The sequence below is a fragment of the Hydra vulgaris genome, chromosome 05 (genome assembly GCF_038396675.1).
Source record: "Hydra vulgaris chromosome 05, alternate assembly HydraT2T_AEP".
Taxonomy (NCBI): Eukaryota; Metazoa; Cnidaria; class Hydrozoa; order Anthoathecata; family Hydridae; genus Hydra; species Hydra vulgaris.
In genome coordinates this window covers 40,081,363-40,102,500 of record NC_088924.1, presented here as the reverse complement: position 1 = coordinate 40,102,500, position 21,138 = coordinate 40,081,363, and the positions used below count along the sequence as shown (strand labels likewise).

General features: G+C 30.5%; 1 long non-coding RNA gene across 1 annotated transcript; it reads right to left on the bottom strand.

Annotated features, from left to right (window-relative positions):
- Positions 1–18,879: 18,879 nt before the first annotated feature.
- LOC136080051 (uncharacterized) lies at positions 18,880–20,504 on the bottom strand. Its single transcript, XR_010638414.1, has 4 exons — positions 20,357–20,504; positions 19,563–19,707; positions 19,207–19,260; positions 18,880–19,121 (listed from the first exon to the last, which is right to left on the bottom strand). It is a non-coding gene; the product is annotated as an uncharacterized LOC136080051 (long non-coding RNA).
- Positions 20,505–21,138: the final 634 nt, after the last annotated feature.

The following is a 21,138-nucleotide window of genomic DNA, read 5'->3' as shown; positions in this document are numbered from 1 at the left end:
TCAATGAACGCTCAGTGTTTGTAAACAAACGTTGATTTTCTGTTGATAACATTGCCGTTGCTACAACAACCATTTATAGTTGATCGCCGTTGATTGCTAATGTCAACGCACAATCAACGTTGATCAACATCAAATCAACGTTTCATTTTTTAGAAGGAATGTTCAGTGATGAAATGAATATCGAGGTTGATAACCGAAAAAACCGAATTATGATTTGCAGGCAGCCTTCAGAAAAATATAATCTCGATTGTATCGTTCAAAGAACAAAATAAGGTAGCAGGTCCGTTGGAATATGGTGCTGCGTGACATATTATGGTCCAGGTATGTTTAAATTATTTGATGATCAACGCAACTCTATTTATTATGTCGACATTTTAAATAACAACTTGTTACCATTAATTGATGCACTTAAGCAAAGCATTCCGTTCATTTTTCAGCAAGACAATGCACCATGTCACAGGGCTAAATTTTTCTCCGAATAGTTCGAAAGCAAAAATATTGAGCGTCTAATTTGGCCACCAAATAGCCCAGATCTAAATTGCATTGAAAATCTTTGGAGTTGACTTGATAAAAAGATTATTAAGAAAGCACCGAGGAGCCTTGAGGAGTTGCGTAATATTTTACCAACAATACTTGGAAACGTTCCGAAACATATTTTAGAGAACTTAATAGACTCAGTGTAAAATTGTATAAATGAGTGCTTAAAAAATCATAGAAGAATTAAACGGTATTAGGTAAAAATTACTGTTTTTTGTTCTGTGGTTCTTAACACTTTTACAAATTTTTTTTTAAATAAGAATCTTAAAACTTTTTTAACATAAGAATCTTAAACCTCTAAAACTTTAAAAACATTTTTTTATTTGTTTAAAAGTTTTTGCCATTTTTTTTTTTATTTTGTTTGCCTAATTTCAAAAATTTATTATTATTATTTTTTTACCAGAAAAATATAATTGATTAAATAAAAACTTAAAAATAAAAATAAATCATGATTTGTTTTTTGGTGGTTCTTAAATTTTTTACAATACTGCATATATACTATATAGCAGATTTAGTAAAAACTAAATAAATACAACACTCGAATTTATTTTAAACATTGCTTAGCATTTCTTGCAAAATAGCAATAATCAAATCAGGGGAGTACCTACGCGGAGTATTAAACCCTCTTCTGACACCTTCCAAAGAAGGTGATTTTAAATTTGAGAAATATAGTTGGTTAATCGGGCACTTGACACAATACATTTGGGTGTTTTTAAGTCTTGACAAATTTATTTATTTATTTAGAAATCAGTTGGTACTTTTTAAGGGTTCGTTCTCCTCATTTTATTCCTAGATTCGCCCCCTGCATCAGATAGTACATATCTTAGAAACATAGTGACATAATACTCTATGGACAGATTTAAAATGCCACAGTTAAGTTGCTTGTTGAATTGTCATACTATTTTATTTTCTATTTACTATTATCTTCAGGATAATTATTTTGCAATGATGACATATTACAAATTTATTATTAATTACACAGGTCTGCAAAAAAATATTTTTAAAAAGTTGTATGAAATTTGATAACTGTTTTTATGTATTTCTCAGCGCTGATTTCAAAAATGTAATTCATTTTTTTCTATCACGTCAGGTTTTCTTATAAAAAAGGGATTATTTTTGGGTAAAATAACAAAATTTGATCAATTTTTCACATTTTTAAACGTTATAGAATTTTTTTTTATATATAAACCATCTTCTAAACTATATTTCAAGAACACTTACATTTCTCTTTTAGCTTATAAGTCCTTATAATAACGTTTTTGCTTTCTGTCCAAGCTTCTTTTATTGCTTATCCGGCTGAGAACTCGTTCAGGATCATCTCTCTTCAACATCCAGCAAAAGTTCGCTATCATGTTGACGTTCCATCTTCCCTGATATCTTCTTTCCGTTTCCTTGATGTCTTGGTGAAATCTTTTGACTTGCTTTTTATTTACATCACCAAGGTTTGCAGGGAAGTAATCAAGATTTGATTGGAGAAAATGAACTTTAATGCTCGGTTACAGCCCAGCTTCTTAAAGTTGTCAAGCATGTCTGTGACAATGGTCTTGTAGTTTGGATCTTTGTTGTTTCCTAGGAAACCAGTAGCAACTAATTTAAAGGATGTTCATGCTGCCTTTTCTTTTGTTTCCATTTTGTCCACAAAATTAGGATCTCTCATAAGTTTTCTAATGCCTGGTCCGACAAAGATTCCTTCCTTTAGCTTTGCCTCGGATAAACCAGGAAACTGCCCACAAAGATATTTGAAAGTCTTCCCTTCTTTTGGCAATGCCTTAACAAATTGTTTCATCAGCCCCAACTTAATGTGAAGATGTGGAAGTAACACCTTTTTGGGATCCACAAGGCTTTTTCTCTCAACATTTTTAACCCCTTCTTCTAAGGCTTTTCTCAAGGGCCGAACTTTTTTTATGTAGTGCTGCTTTCTGTCTCGACTACCCCATTCACAGAGAAAGAAAAAGAACTTTGTATAGCCACTTTGTTAACCAAGCAGCATTGAAATAAATTTTAAATTCCCGCACAGTGTCCATTTGTGGTTTGATTAGCTGAGTATAACCATGAGCGAGACTAGGTTTTTTCAAACCGAGACGAGAAGTTAGTACATCTCGTGAGACCGAGAACAAGACAAGAAATTTAAAAATTTTTGAACAAATTTATTAAAATCCAAGTAAAAAAAATAAATAAATGTAAACATTGTTTTTACAAATAGACACAAATGACATTTGTCAAATGTAAACAACTTTTTCAAATATTAATTCAGAATTTTTTTGCTAAACTTTTCCAACAAGACAATGTTTTCTCTGATTAAGATGATTGGTTTTACTTTTTCTGGGTGTAAGTTGTGTCTGGATGATTGGACGACATTTCCACCTAAGCTAAAAACTCTCTCTGATTTAGTTGAACTTGCTGGAATAACTAAAATTTGTCTAGCTAATGAAGAGAGTTCTGGCAATGTATTTGAATGCAATTTCCACCAATCAAGAATCAGAAAGCCTTTTTTGGCATCAGGGAGATATTCACACTAGCACATTTCGCTCAGAATAGGATTCAGTTCAGATGTTGGCTCGTGTTGTTTAAGTCCGACGTTTAACTTGCGCTTCAGTTTTGAATTAGGAGACAAATCTGCTGAAAAGACTCTGGCAACAGGTTGGCACTAAACATTATCCTTAACCTGTGAGGCTAACCATTCTTTTGTTGTTTGAAATTTTTTGAAGAGCTTCAAGTGAAGTCCCTTTAAAGCAGGATTTAAGTAGTTTGCTAAAGCACTCAATAAGTTTCCATTGTGACAAAGAAGAAATCTTTTCTCAATGCAGCTTTTCAAGTTTTTTGCATACAAGACACCGTAGCCATTTTTTCCATCCGTCTCAATATCAATTTTGTCATGGATTAAATAAAGAGAATCGGCGACAGTGTTAATTGTTGGAATAGACTCAGTCGACCACGTTTCTGTAGCTTCTTTAAGTGGTGCCAAAATTTCTACTGCTCCCTCGATTGATTTCTACTGTGATGCACTGATGGTCTTTGAATAAAAAATATCTTCATTTGCACATAAGCTGATAATTGCACTCTTTAGATGTAGGATAGAAGCCATGCAATCCAGTTCACTATTCCATCTTGTGTTAACAGATTGGCGTAACTGTCTAAAATTCATTCCTTGAGCGTCTGATTCTGATTCAAGCAACTCAGCTGCAATTGTTGACTGGTAAGTTAAAGAAGCCAAATCTTTTCATGTTTGAAACGCAACATCCATTCCAGCAGTCATTCCAAATGAGTCTCGAACTGCACATTGCAAAATATGATTGTTGCACAAGTATTGGTCAAGGCGCTTTGACAATTTGACTGCAAGTTTCATGTTTCTTGCCTGGTCGTTCACGCAGTACATTGGCAAATCAGCAGGCAAATTTAGTTCTTCTAAGAAAGAATTCAGCTTTGCTTCAATTAAGATACTTGTGTGTCTGGCTCGGAACTGTTGGACATGGAGTGTCCAGTGATGTTGTCTTCAATTTTCGTCAATAGCATGAAAAGTCCAAGAGATGTAGCTGTCTTGAGCTCTAGAAGTCCAAAGCTCAGAAGTAAATGCAGCACTTTTTAGATTTGGCGTAATCTCCGTTATTATGCTCTTCATTCCAGCTTGAACTTCTCTTGACCGAATTGAAAGCTTTCTTGAATATGTTGTTCTGTGATGAAGGCTCGGTTAAGGGTTGACAATGTCAAAAATTTCTTGAAACCTCTTCCTTCGACTGCTGAAAAAGATGCCAGATCAGTGCAAAAGTAATCCAGAATTGCAGAGTCAAACTGTTTTTGAATGGAATTGTCTTTGTCATATTTGGACTTTGTTTCAAGCATTTAGACCATGGTTCGTTGTTTCTTCTCAGGATGAGGAAGAAGAGAGTCGTCAGTTTTTTTAGAATACTCAACGTAATCTTGGCTGTGTTTTTTTTCGAGGTGACGATGAAGTCCGCTTGTGTTTCCATCTTTTGTTTTCAGAGACTTTTTGCACGCCCTGCATTCAGCACTGTAACTTGTTTTTTGAAAATATCTCCAGATTTTATTTTTTCTTGGTGACATTTTTGATTGTTGAAATGAGGCAAGAATATTTTTTTTTAATATGAACAATATGTGTCAAGTTGAATTCCACTGGTAAACTAATGAAATTAAGTCGAAAGTGCACCATTTTATACAAAGAGTTTTTGTATTTAAAATCTGATTAAAAATATTTAAAATCTAATAAAAATCTTTCAATTAGATTTTTTTTAAAAATCTAATTAAAAAATCTAATTTAAAATTTAATTAAAAATTTAATTTGCTTTTGTCAAAAATAAATTAAGTTTTTAATTAGATTTATGAAATTAACGGAGTCAAAATATTAATTAATTAAAAAAACAAATTATTAAGCATTTTGTAAATTATAATAATTTTTAACTTGGAAAATAATATAATATTTAAGTCTCGTTCTACTTCTCGCGAGAATTTTCTATTTCACGTTTCTCACGAGAAGTCCCATTTCTCACGAGAAACGAGAACGAGACGAGATCTCGCTCATGGTTAGCTGAGTATGTTTAAAACCAGTTCAAGGTTTTCGTAAAATTCTTTTAAGTGCACCGAGTGTCTAACTGACATAGAAGCATACTTATTGTCATTGTGCAGAAGTACTGCTTTATGGCTTCTTTTTGATGAATCTATAAAAAGTCTCCACTCATCAGGACCATATTCTATTTTAAAACATACCATAAGTCCAGGAACATCACTGCAAAATTCCAGGTCACCTTCTTGAGAGAAGAAATTCTTTTTCCCTTGATTGGTACCAAGAAAAGGATGTACCCGGAGCCAACATATTTTTTTCGTTCAATCTATATCCTAAAACTTCTGCCGAGTCTTTAGGAAAACCTGGGTCTCTAACTAAATTGTTCAGCTCAGATTGTGAGAATGGAATGGGATTGGTTGTGCCGGGATCGTAGCAATCACTGCCTTCTTTACTATCACCTTGCTGAGCCAATGTCTCGTGATCATCTAAAATATCATTCAAAGAATCAGGAGGAGCGGGTATTGGTACTCCAGGTTCATGAGGAATAGAGCGAATGGCTGATTGAATGTTATTGCAAGAAATATATTTTTTGTTTTTCAAATTGAAACCTTTTACATTGCAAGAACAAAAATCATCACTATGATTTTTGGGCTCCCTCCAAACCATTGTTATTCCATAACGTAAGAACTGCTTTTTACATTAAAACCATTGCTTCAGTTCTTCAACACATATTGAACAAACTTTGTGTGGAGCCCAAGATTTATACTGACCGCCTTACTTTATACCAAAATAGGCAAAATATGCCTTTTCAACAAAACCGGAGATGTTTCTTTGTCGCTTTTAATGGTATAGTTACCACAAAAGCAGAAGTAATCTGGTGAGTTTATGCATTTTCTGGTAGCCATTCTCCATAACACAACTTGTACTTTAGGCTATATAACAGTTTGTGGAGATCTTAAAAACCAAAATTTAAACTTACCTGAGTACTATACTATTTATAAAAAATATTGAAAAAGCTAAAACTAGACAAGCAGTTTGTGAAATATCTGCACGTGATGGAATTTTTTTACTATTTTTCCCGAAATCAGCGTTGAAAATACTATAAAAATCACTTATTAAATTTGAAACAATTTTTATGTCGCAGACCTGTGTTATTGGCGCATCTACATAATCCCATACATATGATTTAGTTGCTATAAATTTTCTTTAGTGTTACTTTATTTAATTCTTGTTCGTTAAATGACATTTTAGAAGTATATGTTATGAATACCGTTATTTATTTATAAAAATTTGCGTATGCATTTGACTCTTATGAATATCAATAAATATAAAGCATTTAGTTACATAGTTAATTAAACGTTTTTGGTTCATAAAACATAGTTAAACACATCAATAATGACTTTCCGCAAGTTAATGCGGTAAAAGAAAAGAAAAAATTCAATGCGACATAAATTTTTATTTTTTGTAATTGTTTCAAAAAGTAAACTTTTATATTATTTTATATTGTATTATATTTTGTTAGCAGCAGGGGTAAGTTGACGAACTGCGTTTATCTTCAGAGCCTTTCATCAGAAAGAAACAAAAATTACACAGAATCTTTCTAATTGATCATTTCAAGGAGGGGTGACATTAGTAAAAAATAAGGCCTTCCGTTTGTCGGCGTGCGGGTCACAATTATCGACCAAAGGCCTTCGGTTGCGGGTATGCGGGTCATTTTTCCATTTTAGAAGGCCAACAACGGAAGGACTCGCATAATGTATTTAGGGCGTTAGAATTTTAAGACCAGCGCTTTATTTAAATAATTCAAAGCAAAATAAAACATGGCTTCTAAAAGGAAAGCTGAATGGTCTGATAAAGCAGTACAATTAGAATCAAAGAAATACGTTAAGCTGGATCAATATGGTAACAATATACAATGCTTGCTATGCAATGTTGAAATCAAAGTCAGAAAGGGGAGATCTTTTACTACACATGAGTACGATCAACATTGTAAATCCATTTCACACGAGCTATGTGTTCGTAAAGAAAATGAAGCCGGGCATTCCCAAACAAATATACATCAGTTTTTTCCAGTTGTTAGTCCCAAAGATTCGAAATTAGAAATTGTGGCTAATTCTGAAATTGATTTTAGTATTATTCCTGAAGCTAAAATAAAATTACCTAAACCATGCGACGGTGTATTTAATAAGAGAAGAGAACTTGTAATCCTTTTTAACTCATATGGCATTATGGATAGTATGATAACTGATAATTCAAAATTTGTTAAAATAGATGATAAAATTTATATTCATAGTATTCGATGTACTAGAAATCACATCAAAAAATGTGATCACTGCATTAATTTATGTAGAAATCGATCATTCACTAGCCGATTAGGAGCAATGCAGATAATAAGAGATGTTTTAGAAATTATAGAATCGTCTGAAATTCGTGATGCAGACTTAGAAGCTCTTAAAAAAATTTTAAAAAGCTGTAAACTTAATCATGTACGTTGTAATGAAAAACAAAAATTGTTAGCTGCAAAGGTCAGTTTAAAAATTGAAGGTATTACTTCATTATTAAATCTGAAAAAAGAACTTTTGGCAATTGGAATTACTGATTCAGAAACCAATCAAATTTCAGGATATGATTCCTTTTTCCGATCATTTCATAAACTTTATAAAGAAAATCCTAAACAAAATGGAACTCTACTACATGCAATGCAGTCTTGTCTAATTTCAAAAGCAAGTGGTAAAACGAATAAAAAATTTCAAATTGTGATGTTAGATTTTTTTTTAATGCTTCGAACATTTGGTAAATGTGTTTATAGATTTGTTGCTGCAAATCTCCCTAGTGTTTCCTTGAGACATATACAACGCGTCACTACAAAAACATCAAATAGTTTTATTCTTGATGTTTCTGTAGATGGCTTTAACAAAAGATTAGATAACATTTATGACATAATGCCTGGAACCAATAAACTAATTGTGTCTGTATCTATGGATGCTACCAAAGTAATACCAGCCCTTCTAACTTGTGTAAAGTTTAATTGTATTGTCGGAAAGGTTGCACCAAATCATATACTGACAATAAATGATGAAACACTTAGTGGTATTAACAGTGCAATAGATCTAGCAACAGAAGTTAAAGCAGTTGTTATAATGATTCACAACTGTCCTGAAGGAATGACACCAATGAAACTTCTATGTATTCATCCCCAAAGTACAAATGAAAGTAATTATAAATTCAATAATCACATTTATGATGTTTTAATAAGACATCCAAATTTTGATGTTGTTTCATATTGCACAGATGGTGTATCATATGAAAGTAAATGGATAACAAAGACTTTATTATCATTTCTGGATGAAAAAACAAATGAAGTTGCTTTTATATATGATAATCATGTTGCAAAAGCCATAAGAAACCAAATTTTGTCTGGGACTGAATTAAAAATAATTGGATCGTATCTGATTCAACCTAGAATATTTGCACATGCAAGTTTAAATATATCTAAAGATTTATATGAAGTTAAAGACTTTGCATCTGATGCTTTAGTGTTGGGAATTTGTGACCCTAAATTGATAAAAAAGATTATAGAAGCAGATTTTAACAGTCATGCAATTTCAAAGCAATCACAGTACATACTTTCTTTAACATTAGTATTTCTCAGACTTTTTCTTATTTCAACAAATGCTGACGATATTGATTTCCAATTAAGAATTGCCTTTAAATGGTGCGCAATGATTTGGTTTTTATCAATTGAAGGTATTCACTTTACAACTTTAAAGAACAGTGTTACAAATACAATAGGTTCAATCTTTTTGTACCCACAGGAGCGAATTAAACGCCCTAGATATTGTACTGAAGAACTTTGTGAGCATTATTTTGGCTGTACTAGGCAATTTGAAAGAGAGTTCACAATTCGTGGTTTTATTCAGTATGATGATCGAATAAATCAATTTTTTTCATCTGCTTTTAGATCAGCATTAAACACTAGAAGAAATTCATCAAAAGGTTATGCCAGTACTTTAACTGGCTTTGTTGCATCTGTAACTGCAATGCAAGAAAAACAAAAAACAAAGAAAAAAGAAGTTATCCCTGCATTGAATTTATCACCTAATCAAGAATATGTTTCACTTGACCTTTTTTGTCACCAATCATTTGCTAGTAAACTATCAAAAAAAGTTTTTCCAACAATAAATGAGTTTTTAGATAAAATGAGGGTTTTGCTTAATACATGCGGAATTGAAAAAACTTTGACTAAAAAATTTAGTTCCCTTTCAGATTTAAAGAACTTCTATATTTCCTTTATAGAGAATAAAAGTAGTCTGATAAAAGTAAACAGTAATCCCAACTTGGATAAAGAAATAATTGCTGATAATGGCTATGACACTGATGTTCAAGAAAAATTAATAGAAATAATTAATAATAGTTTACAGGAAGCAATTTTAGAAGTTGAAGTGATTCATAGTGAGCCAGAGATAAACCATGTTGATGAGGTGTTGATTGAGATTAACCAAAGCAACATTTATTTTCAGAAAATGTTCACTCAAATATCATTTAAGGACATTTGTGAAGAAGGGTTGGCATCTATTTCTGAGCAAGTTCATGTGTCGTTTAATAATCACCAAAAATCTAAATCATTATTACAACGTTGGTATAAACCAAAATTAAAAGATAAGTCTAGCATAGAAAAATTTAATGTAAAAATAGGGAGTCTTTTTCAAGCTGAACTGACAACATGGGTTGTCATGAGTATTTTTCGGAAAGCATACAACAAATGGAGACCAACAGAAAATTGTAAAGTTCCTGTTGATAAAAAGGGCTTAGTTTTGATACATTGTACTTTAGCTGAACATGGAGCCTTAAACGGTAGCTACATACTCCCATATCAAAATGCCGAACAAGAAGAGATAAATAAAAATAAAAAAATGTATTTTATCAAAATTAATTGCGATGATATAACTAAATGGCTTGCTGCTGATTAAATTGTTTAAAGCCTTTTGAAGTTTCTTTTTGATTTATTTTTAAACTCGTTTTGGTACTCCATTAATAATTTTGCATTACTTTTTGTATATATTTATTTCATAACTATATAGCAAAGATATATATATATTTTTTTTAGAATGATAAGAGAAAAGATGAAGTTCTTAACTTCACTGATCTATATCACACACACACACACACACACACACACACACACACACACACACACACACACACACACACACACACACACACACACACACAAACACACACACACACACACACACACACACAAATATATATATATATATATGTATATATATATATGTATATATATATATATAAATATAAATATATACATATATAGTAATATACAATAGGGTGACTCTTATAATAAGATTTTTGAAAAATATCTAAATATGTAGAATATAATAATGGAATACTGATTTTAATTTTTTTTAAATAAAAAACATTTTTAGCTCAAGACCCTTAAAAATATATGTAGACCCTTCTATATTTATTTTATAATTATAGATAGACCCTTAAAAATATGACGGGCCCCTAAAACTTTGAATAAAAAAGAAGTTCTTCTAAAGTAGGTCAACCTGGTACTCAAAAGAAGCGAAATTATATAAAAACTATATAAAAATAATTATATTTTTAATACATATAATATATAATTACTTCCCTTTATTCTAAGTGCAAAATCAGTTTGAAGCTGATATTAGTTTTGGGTTTTATTTATACTACAATTATCACAATGAAAAAATCTCAAGAGCTAATAAGGATTGTTTTGCAGTCCTTAAGAGTTTTACTATACCGTTAGCAAGCTCATTAATTCATTGGCCACCAACTCATTTAAGGCATTATCATAGAACAATACAACTCTTAATTCAATTCAAGTCAACAAATTTTACACTAATCTATAAAAAAGGTGACAAATGTGGAGCCTAATAATGGGGAACCTAATTGAGTATGAGCTCAATTTCAAATTGTATTTTGGGACAACAAAGTTGTTTTCTGAGAATATTGTAGGGTATTTATGACTGACTTTACTAAAATAAGATTCAAATTTTTTGGCGACATTCCTAACTTAGTGTAAATTGAGTTTATAAATGTACTAATACTAGTAATAGTAAATAAATAAAAATATAAACTAAGGGGTCGGCACCGCTGCTGCTCCTAAATTGCGTGGCTCTTCGGGCTGCCCAAATTATACATTTCATTTCAAAACTTTAAATCATTAAAACATTACAACTGTATTCTTACGTCTTATTATAAGATTTTATAAAATATTTAAAAAATGGCTCTCTACTTAAATTAGGTTGCCGACCCCTGGTTTGACTTATCGTTGCGTCAGTTACAAAAGTTTGAAGTTTCAAAACCTATAACAGAATATTTAGTATTCTTCTAGCATTGTCTCCCAGAACGAAAGTTATCACAAAATATCTCCTACAACAAAAACTCACCAAAATAAAAACAACAATAAAACCTATAATCCTATAACTTTAAAGTTATTGTATGCAACATAATATAACAATATAATTGTTAACACTAAAAAAGCCGTTAACTTATTTCAACTTTAAAAAACCTTATAACTTTAAACTATAATAACTTATATGATAAAAATAAAAACAATGCCCTCAAGTATACTTGCAAATCCGATTTTAGTTATGGCAGCTTAACAAAAAGGTTATTAAGAATGAAACTTTTTTTATAATTTTGGTCTCTTATAAAATTATTTAAAATTTAATATTAATTTCCAGAATAACAAGCTTCTTATTAAAGATTTCGCATTATTTAATTTAGTAAATACACGGAGAATTGCTGCACGCCCAAATATTTTCATTGTGTCTCTAGACCTACTTTGCGGTCGTGCGGGTCTTTCAAAAAACTGCGAAGGTCTTCCGTTTTTGCTATGCGGTCGTGCGGGTCTAAGTGTAAGCTCAGAAGGCCTTCAGAGACCTTCACGCATATAGATGTCACCCCTCCTTCATTTCATCATTCACTACAGTATTGTTAGGATTCACGCAAGCGCATAGAAGATATTAGGGTTTATGTGTTTTTTGGACAAAAATGTCACTTTTGGAACATCCTTTCCTTTTTTATTTATAAAGAAAATAATTATTCGTAAGAAAAAAAAGTTTTTGTAAAAATTTCAGTTACAATTGGTTTACCTTTTTTCAATAGTTGCCGTTTTTCAGGATCTGTAGACTGTTAATTAAAAAAAGGCTTTTGGGTATGTTGGCAAAATTTTCACGGGGTAAGTTGGCTCATCACATTTACTATGAAAAAATAAATATGTTTCTCTAAAATTGTTTTTTTTTTAACTTTTAACAATACTGAAAAAATTTATTTTTACAATAAAATAAAAAAAATATTTTTGTTTTATATTTTACAGATAAAGAGTGGGCTACTGTTTTGGCTGTTAAACGTACTAATATTTGGTACCAGCTAAAAGTAATGTCAAATTTTTGGCTCAAAATTTTTGCCAAAATAAATACTTAAAACTTCTATAAATTTTCCACTTAATATTCATTAATAATCATTTTTATAGTTTGCGCCAACTTAACCCGGGGTGTGTTAAGTTGTCTAACTTTTTTTTTTATTTAATGCCCCATAAGGGCCTCAAATTATTGCATATATTATAAAAATAATTTTCTTGAGCCCCATGAGGGCTCAAAAAAACTATTTTTATAATAAATGGAAGTTTAAAATGTTACCCAATTTCATACTCTTTAAGACTGCGCTTTATATTTACAAAAAATTTTGTCGTTAGGGCTACAGAGCTCAAAAAGTAAGTAAAAATGAGTTGCGTAATATTTAACATGATTGTTTGATATTGTCTATATATAGACAAAAATAGTTGAATTTAACGTTGCATAACCTATAGCTTATGCAACGTTAAATTCAACTATTTTTGTCTATATATAGACAATATCAAACATTCATGTTAAATATTACGCAACTCATGTTAAAGAGCAAAAAGATTTACTTAAAAGAGCTACTTTTTTAAAATTAGCAATTACTGTTTGTGCTTGTCAATCAATGGAAATACTGATGCATCTAGAAGATTCATTTCAAATGAACCTTCCAGCTTAAGAATGCTGATCTTAATTTTTTTTTTGATTTTTAATGAGTCTGTGAAAATTCTAGGTGACCTCAAAATTACATATTTAACTTGTCTTCCTCATAAATTATAGAGAGTATGTGAGATGCAAAATAAGTATCAGAATATTCATTGACTTGTATCAAATATCAAAAGGTATATTTAAAAGCTCAGGCAAAAGGGAAAACTTTAAAATTTGGTCTTACTTTATCACCACAGCTAATATTGACATGATGTGGAATTTGATTTGGTATAATCCGAGCACACTATATTGCATTATTACAATAAAACTTTGGAATAAATAAATTAAAAAATAGAAAACTATACAGAGAAATAATATTTTTCAGTAAAGTCTTCTAATTTTTAATGTCAATTCCAGAGTTTTATTGTAAAATTAATCTTTTAAAAATGTAATAATTAAATTGTAAAACAGCTCTAAATAGCGACAACAACATTGCTATTTCAGTTCTTACTCTAACCAGATATCTAAGAAAAAGCCGTGTATTTCATTTTAAACGACGTAGTATTTCAATTGTGGTATTTTTTAAATTTTGTAATTTTGTTGTAATAATACATTTTGCATACTTAACTCTTCGTCAAAGGTTTATAGATTCAGATTTGTGTTATTGTAGACTGAAAGGATAACGATTTGTAGTTGAAGAGAAGTATTTATTTAACATAGCATCAAGAGTTTGTTTGATTTATTATGCTACTTGTATGGACTATTCATAAAACAAGAGCGAAAAAGTATTCCATGAAAGTAAGTCGTGTAATGTGCAAGGCCTACAAGCCATACTTCAGCGTGCCTGTCGGGGACCAAGACAAATCTTGGGCCCCACATTTTACTTGCGTATATCGAAAAGAAACACTTAAAAGTGAATTAAACAGCTTCTTGCTGTGTGTTTTAAGGTGTGCTTAGGTTTTAATTTCAATGATTTAGATCTAGTTCATTTTAAGGAGTTTCAATATACAATGTTTTGTCATAAGTCGCGTACTGTAGGCAAATACGTTCCACCTTGAAATCGCTGTTTTGAAATTTCCTGTCTTCAATTTATTATAACTCTTATGTATTATTATATACGATGTTAGAGGTTGGTACAGTGGAGAGAAGCGAGCCATGAAGTTTTCTATCCCGCTAATATGGTTAGAGCCGACCGACCACTTAAGCAACTGCTACTTCTGCATGATAAACCCAAAAAATCGTCGCACCAATCGTGGCTCAAAGCCGGTCTCTCCATCCTGTTCAACAGCTTTGCAAAATCCTTCCATTCTATGATCTTCTTGATCTGTGGTTAGCTTTGGAAAAAGATCTTGGAGGTATTGAAATGCTGCTGACTCCTTGTCAAGAGAAGTGACAAATTGCTTAATGAGGCCTAAGTTGATGTGCAGTAGTGGTATAAGCTCTTTATGAGGTTCAGCAATTCCCACTTCACATGCTCTTCCCAACAGAAAACCTGGTCCGTTTTGGCCAGTCCTTTGTGCAATAATGCGCCTTAGTGTCACGGCTGTCCCATTGACAGAAAAAACAAGGAAATTTTATAAAACTTGCTTGAAGACCCATGAGGAATAATACCATTTTAAAGTCACCGAGGAACTCCAATCCGTAGTTGTCATACTTTAAAGCACTCAGCAACATTTTGATACTGAAGTAGTTCTCTTTGAGATGCACAGATTTAGCCACCTGCTTTGAGGCTCGGGGATGAACTATCTATGAAAAGGCGCTATTCAATAGAATTACATGCAATATCTCTAGTCTGGAATAAACTGGCAACATCATTGCAGAAACACAGCCCATCACGCTGAATGAAGAAGTTGGAGAATCTTTGATGCCGCTTTTTCTGATCTGTGATTTTTACGCTATCATCATCCAAGTTTCAATGTTTGAGCCTGAATATCAGAAGCTCGGCATTTGGTTTTGTAAGCCCGATGTCCCTAATTAAATTGTTAACTGTTTTCAGGTTAAGGAAGTACAGCTTTTTATCTCCAACTCCATCTGCGGAATTATAGTCGATATCTCCAGTATCTGCCTTGCTATCCAACTTGCTGCTGTCTCCTGAAGATGGCCAATGCCACCTAGGAGGAGGCTTCCTAGGTAATCACAAACTGAAAACTGTGTGTAGTTGGTGCAGACTCTCATAAAGAATTACGCCGAAATGCGATGCAGAAAGTCTCTGAAAGTTCATATCCTTGATTTGCATCTCAAAAAATTTAACGAGAACATAGACACTTAATTTGAGGAGCAAGGCGAGCTCTTTCAACAAGGTATACTATATGTTCATATACTGTATAATTATCAAGATGTATTTAACACAATTTTTCAAAATAGTTATATTCCCGTAATCAATAAACCAACGCGAGTAACCTGACATTAAATCTGACATCTCTCATCACTTCCCTATTTTTATTCTATCGTTAAAATGCAACAACTATGATGCTCTTAGTGATAGAAAAAAATTAATTACAACACGGTTAATAAATGACGCTTTCATCAAAAATTTTCATAAACTTCTAGCTGGTGTCAACTGGGACACCCTGCAACTAATTCTAAATGCCGATAAAGCAATGATATCTTTTTAAATGAATTTCTGAATCTTTATAAGAAAGCATTCCCGGAAGTTACTAAAGTTATCCAAACAAAAAATTTTTTAAACCTTTGGATTACGAAAGGCAAACTTAAATTCTTAAAAAAAAACAGCGTTTATATGCTAAAGTTTTTAAAAAAAAACAACTCCTAAAAATAAAACTAATGATAAAACCTATAAACGGCTATAAAAATCAGTATAAACGCTCAAAGAAACATTACTATTCGGAACAATTAATTAAACACAAAAATGATTAAACAAAAACATGGCAAATTATAAAGGAGGTAATCGTTAAAAAATGTTTATACGGAAATTTACAACCGAATAATCTTAAAGTTAATAAAAATTGTATTGTAAATGAGTCCTTAGTGACTGAAACACTTAATCAGTTTTTTGTAAATATAGGTCCTATTTTATCATCAAATATAGCAACTTCTCAAATATACTTTAAGTCCTACGTTACCTCAAACAACATTAGTGTTATGTCTAATCCTAAATTTACGGAAAAGGAATTAAAAAACGCAGTCTCTTTAAAAAGCCCAATAAAAGCGTAGGTTCCAATGCTATAAGTAGTAATCTCGTTATTAATTCGATAAAATACATCACAATTCCATTATTACATATTTTTAATTTATCTTTAAAACATGGTGTTTTTCCAGAAAACCTGAAAATCGCAAAAATCATTCCAATTTTAAAATCAGGCGATCCTTCTGAATTTGCAAATTATCGTCCCGTCTCAATTCTTACTTGTTTTTCTAAAATATTAGAGCGAGTTGTTTAACATGTATAGTAGGCTTAATTTTTTTTTAAATGTAAATAATATTCTTTGCCATAAACAATTTGGATTCAAATCTGGCCATCCCATCGATCATCCAATCATTCACCTTGTTCAGGACATATTTAAATCGCTTGATGAAGGCAAGTATTCCCTAGGTCTTTTTATTGATTTAAATAAAACTTTCGATATAGTCATTCATCAAATCCTTCTATCGAAACTCAAAAGTTATAGTATAAAAAATACCAACTTGTCCTAGTTCAAGAGTTACTTGACTAATAGGAAGCAGTATATAGTATTTGATGAAGGAAAAACTGATGAAGTTTGATCAAGGAAAAACTGATGAAGTTTGATGAAGGAAAAACTAATTAGGAGACAATTAAATGTGGTGTTCCTCAAGGATCAATTTTAGGACCACTTCTATTTCTCATTTATATAAACATTTAAATAAACTTTCTAACATATTAAATACAATATTGTTTGCAAAGGATACCAGCTTGTTTTATTGCAATAAAGATATCAATATATTATTTCAAAAAGTAAACAAAGAACTAGACAAACTAACCCAATGGTGTAAATCAAACAAATTATCTTTAAATATTACTAAAGCAAAATACACTTTATTCTATCATCTACATAAAAAATCAGATATTCCCTTAGAACTTCCGGACCTTTTTATTGATTATCAATTAATAAGGAGAGAGCAATCAATAAAGTTTTTTGACGTGTTTCTAGACGAAAATGTAACCTGGAGGGAACATATAGGTGTAGTTGAAAGTAAAATATCGAAAAATCTAGGTATAATGTACAAAGCTAAGCAGTTATTAAATCGATCTTGTTTAAAAATTATTTACTTTTCTTTTACTCATTGCTACTTAAGTTATGCGAACATCGCTTGGCGCGGCACTAACGCGACGAAAATTTAAAAGTTGCTTAGCAAACAAAAACAGACTATAAGGATAGTTTCAAACGTAGATCGTTTCTCCCGCACACAAACGCTATTTAATGAACTGAATATCTTAAATGTATATAAACTAAACCTCTATCATGTTCTAATTTGCATGTTCAAAGTTGATAAAAATATATTACCAATCTTATTTTATTTAATTTTTGAAAAAATAAATCGCATCTACTCTACAAGACTTTCAAAATAAAGCTACATTCAATCTAAAACTTACAGGTACTGAAAAAAGTTTAGAACCACTTAACAATTTTACGTAATTTCATTATTTTATCAATATATGAAACTAATATTGAACTTTGATGTTCTTCATCAAAATTAAAGTTTTTCCTAGGCCTGGAAATAGTCCGGATCTTAATCCGATTGAAAATTCGTGGAAATACATCAAATATAATCTTGATAGAACCAAATGTACATCTACAGAATCCTTGAAGGATAAAATCAGACGAGTTTAGTGTCTGGAAGCTAATAAAGATCAGTGTTCAAAGTTGGTTGAAAGTATGCCTAGAAGACTTCATTTGGTGATTAAAAACAAAGGATATCCATGTAAATATTGATATAAATATTTACATTGCTTTGTTTAAATGTATTTATTAAAAAGTTTAAATGTTTAAAATGTATTTATTTTCATTTGAATTCAATACATTTGTGTGTGTTTGTTTATTGATTGCTTAATGTGTATGCAATTGAATGCGATGTAAATTCCTTTAGGTTTTTATTAAAGCATCTCATATATATATATATAATTTATCATCAAAGTTCAATATTAGTTTCATACATTGGAAAAATAATGAAATTACCCAAAATTGTTAAGTGGTTCTAAACTTTTTTCAATACCTGTATTATTCCGCTACTAAATTCTCTATTGTAAACCGAGGACCAAAGTTGTGGAACATAATATTAAATAATGAACTGAAAACTAATTATTCTCTAAACAAATTCAAAACAAAACTGAAAGTGAATTAAATTTCTTCTAATGAAGCTTCTTTAAATTAGAAAATAATAATTAATAGTTAATTAATTAACTTCTGTAGATTATTAATACATAATTAAACAACATATCCCAGTAAGCACAGCGACGTGACAAAAACGTGAATTTCACGTTATTTTGGCACGTGACATTTAGGTGACTTTTTGGTCCCCATGAAATGACCAATTCACGTGATTTGTGGACGTGTTTTTCACGTTACTTTTGGCACGTGATATTTAGGTGACTTTTTGGTCCCCATGGACTGTCTAAAAGACGTGCTTTTTACGTTAATTTTGGCACGTAATATTTAAGCAATAACTAGGCTTTATAAAAACGAAGTGTTTGGATTCGTGCAAAGAAAAAAAACTCATTGTCGAGGAAATATTTAATACGTATTAAATTACATGGTTTTATTAGTCAGTATATTAGTTCTTGACATAAACATTATGAATTTGTAATAAAAGCTGCACTTTTGTTAAAATATCCTCCTTATATCCAATAAGTAATAAGTACAAAGTCATAGATCTGAAACTTATGAAGAGCACGCTTCGATCCACAAAGAGCGCACTTCAAACTTAATCTAACGAACCAGTCAATATATTCTCCCATAAAAGCACGCTTCAAACATAGTCTAACGAATCAGTCGATATTTTCTCCTATAAGAGTACGCATCAAACTTTATCCAATAAATCAGATTTAGCTGAAATGAAACGAATTTAATCTTAAATAATAATATGATTATTTAATAATTATCTTAAATCACAAATTTTTAAAACAAATCTTACTTGGTAAGTTGCCAACCATTTTGGCAACAAGATTTTCTAGTTGTTTTCTTTTATCTAAATCATTAAATAATTTTAAGAAAACAATACTACCTACAATGTAGAAAAATAAAAAAAGTCACTTGCCTTCTCATTTTTTACTCTTATTGCTAAAAAATAAATAAGGATTTAATAAAAAAAGACATAACAAAAAAGTCGACAGATAAATAAAAAAAAGAAGTACAAAATAATAAATACAAGTCTAAAAAAATATTGTTTATCTATATATATCTATATCTAATATCTGTCTATAGATAAATATATATCTATATATAAAGTTAATAACTGATGCGCATGATTAGAAAAAGACCTGTACTCACCTTATGTGATAACATCTGATTAAATAATTTGTTTTCTTTGTTTTCCATCTTCTTATATTTGCACTTGTTTCTGTATTAGCTTGTTCATACATTAACTCACTAGATGCAAAGGTGACTGCCCACGAAGTTGCTTTAAATGAGTAATCTACAAAGTTTTGAACATTAAATGTAATTTTAAAATGCACACAGAAAAATTATAACAATTTTTAAAAATGTAATAGTTACCACATAACCACACAACATTATAGTGGGGATTTTATATCATGATTTTCCTACCCATGGTGAGATTTTCATCTTGAGGCTCCTTTTGCTGTGGAAACATTCACCACGGCTAAGGAGCCTCATCTACCCCTAATTATATATAATATATTAAGTACAAAACTAAAAGTATGTATAATAAAGTATTGTCAAATTAGGTCACCAATAAATACCGAGTGCTAAAAATTCAACTCAGAATCAAGTTGCATTCTCCAACAAGATATGAACTAAATTAAATTCTTGCAACAGGGTGCGATCAAAAAAAGACGAAGAGAGGGAAAAGTGAATTTTCTCAAACTTTAAAAGTTAAAAGGTTAATGTGTTTTACTACAGAATGATATTCCTAGGCAATAACATAACAATACCATTGGATCTTCCTAGTCAATAATATTTTAAACAGAACTTATCATTTGTCATGTAGTTTAATAAATTTAATATTAAATAAGGTATAATAACTTATTTATTATTAAATTAACTACATCGACAAATTTGACAGTCTAAAATATTATATAATAGGGTAGAAAAAAAAAGTATACCTTGTATTAGGGTTTGATCTTTTGCATGTTGCAATATGAGAATTATCTGCCATAACGTTACACGATTTTGAACTAAGCTTTGTAATATATTCATTAAACCTAAATTGATAAAACTTAGATATAAAATAATATAATATGTTTAGATAAAATATTATATAAGTGACATTTTAATTTTGTCAAAAATGCATTGCAATGTTATCTTATACCCTGATACTTTTTTTATTATTATAAAACTGCAATGCAAAATAATTATATTATTATAAAAGTATAATAAAAAGTAATTACAATAATGAATATATAAACTACATATTTCATATAATCATTATATTTAAAAAATTTTGAAAATTGTTTGCGGAAAATATCCTGAAAAAATTCAGAATATTTTTCCCCCTAATTTTGCATTCAGCCAAGTTGATGACAATAATATATACTTTAACTTGCATGTATGGAAAACTTTTCGGATATTTGAAAAAAGATAAATTTCAGAAAAATATCCGGTATTCCGGGAATATCCCAAAAAAAATAATCCCTGAAACTCAATTATAAAAAAATAGTAAATAAAATAAAGAATATCTTTCTAATCATAGGTTTTTATTGAGAATAAAAAAAGATCCAAAATACATAATATTTTGGCAACGTAACTTTCATGCTTGAATCAAGTAAAATTGTAACCTGGACGAGGTCACCTAAAATATACATGATTGAAACGTGAAGAAGGAAACCGGGTAAGAGCATGCATTAAACTTTATCTAATGAATAATTTAGCTAAAAAGAAACAAATA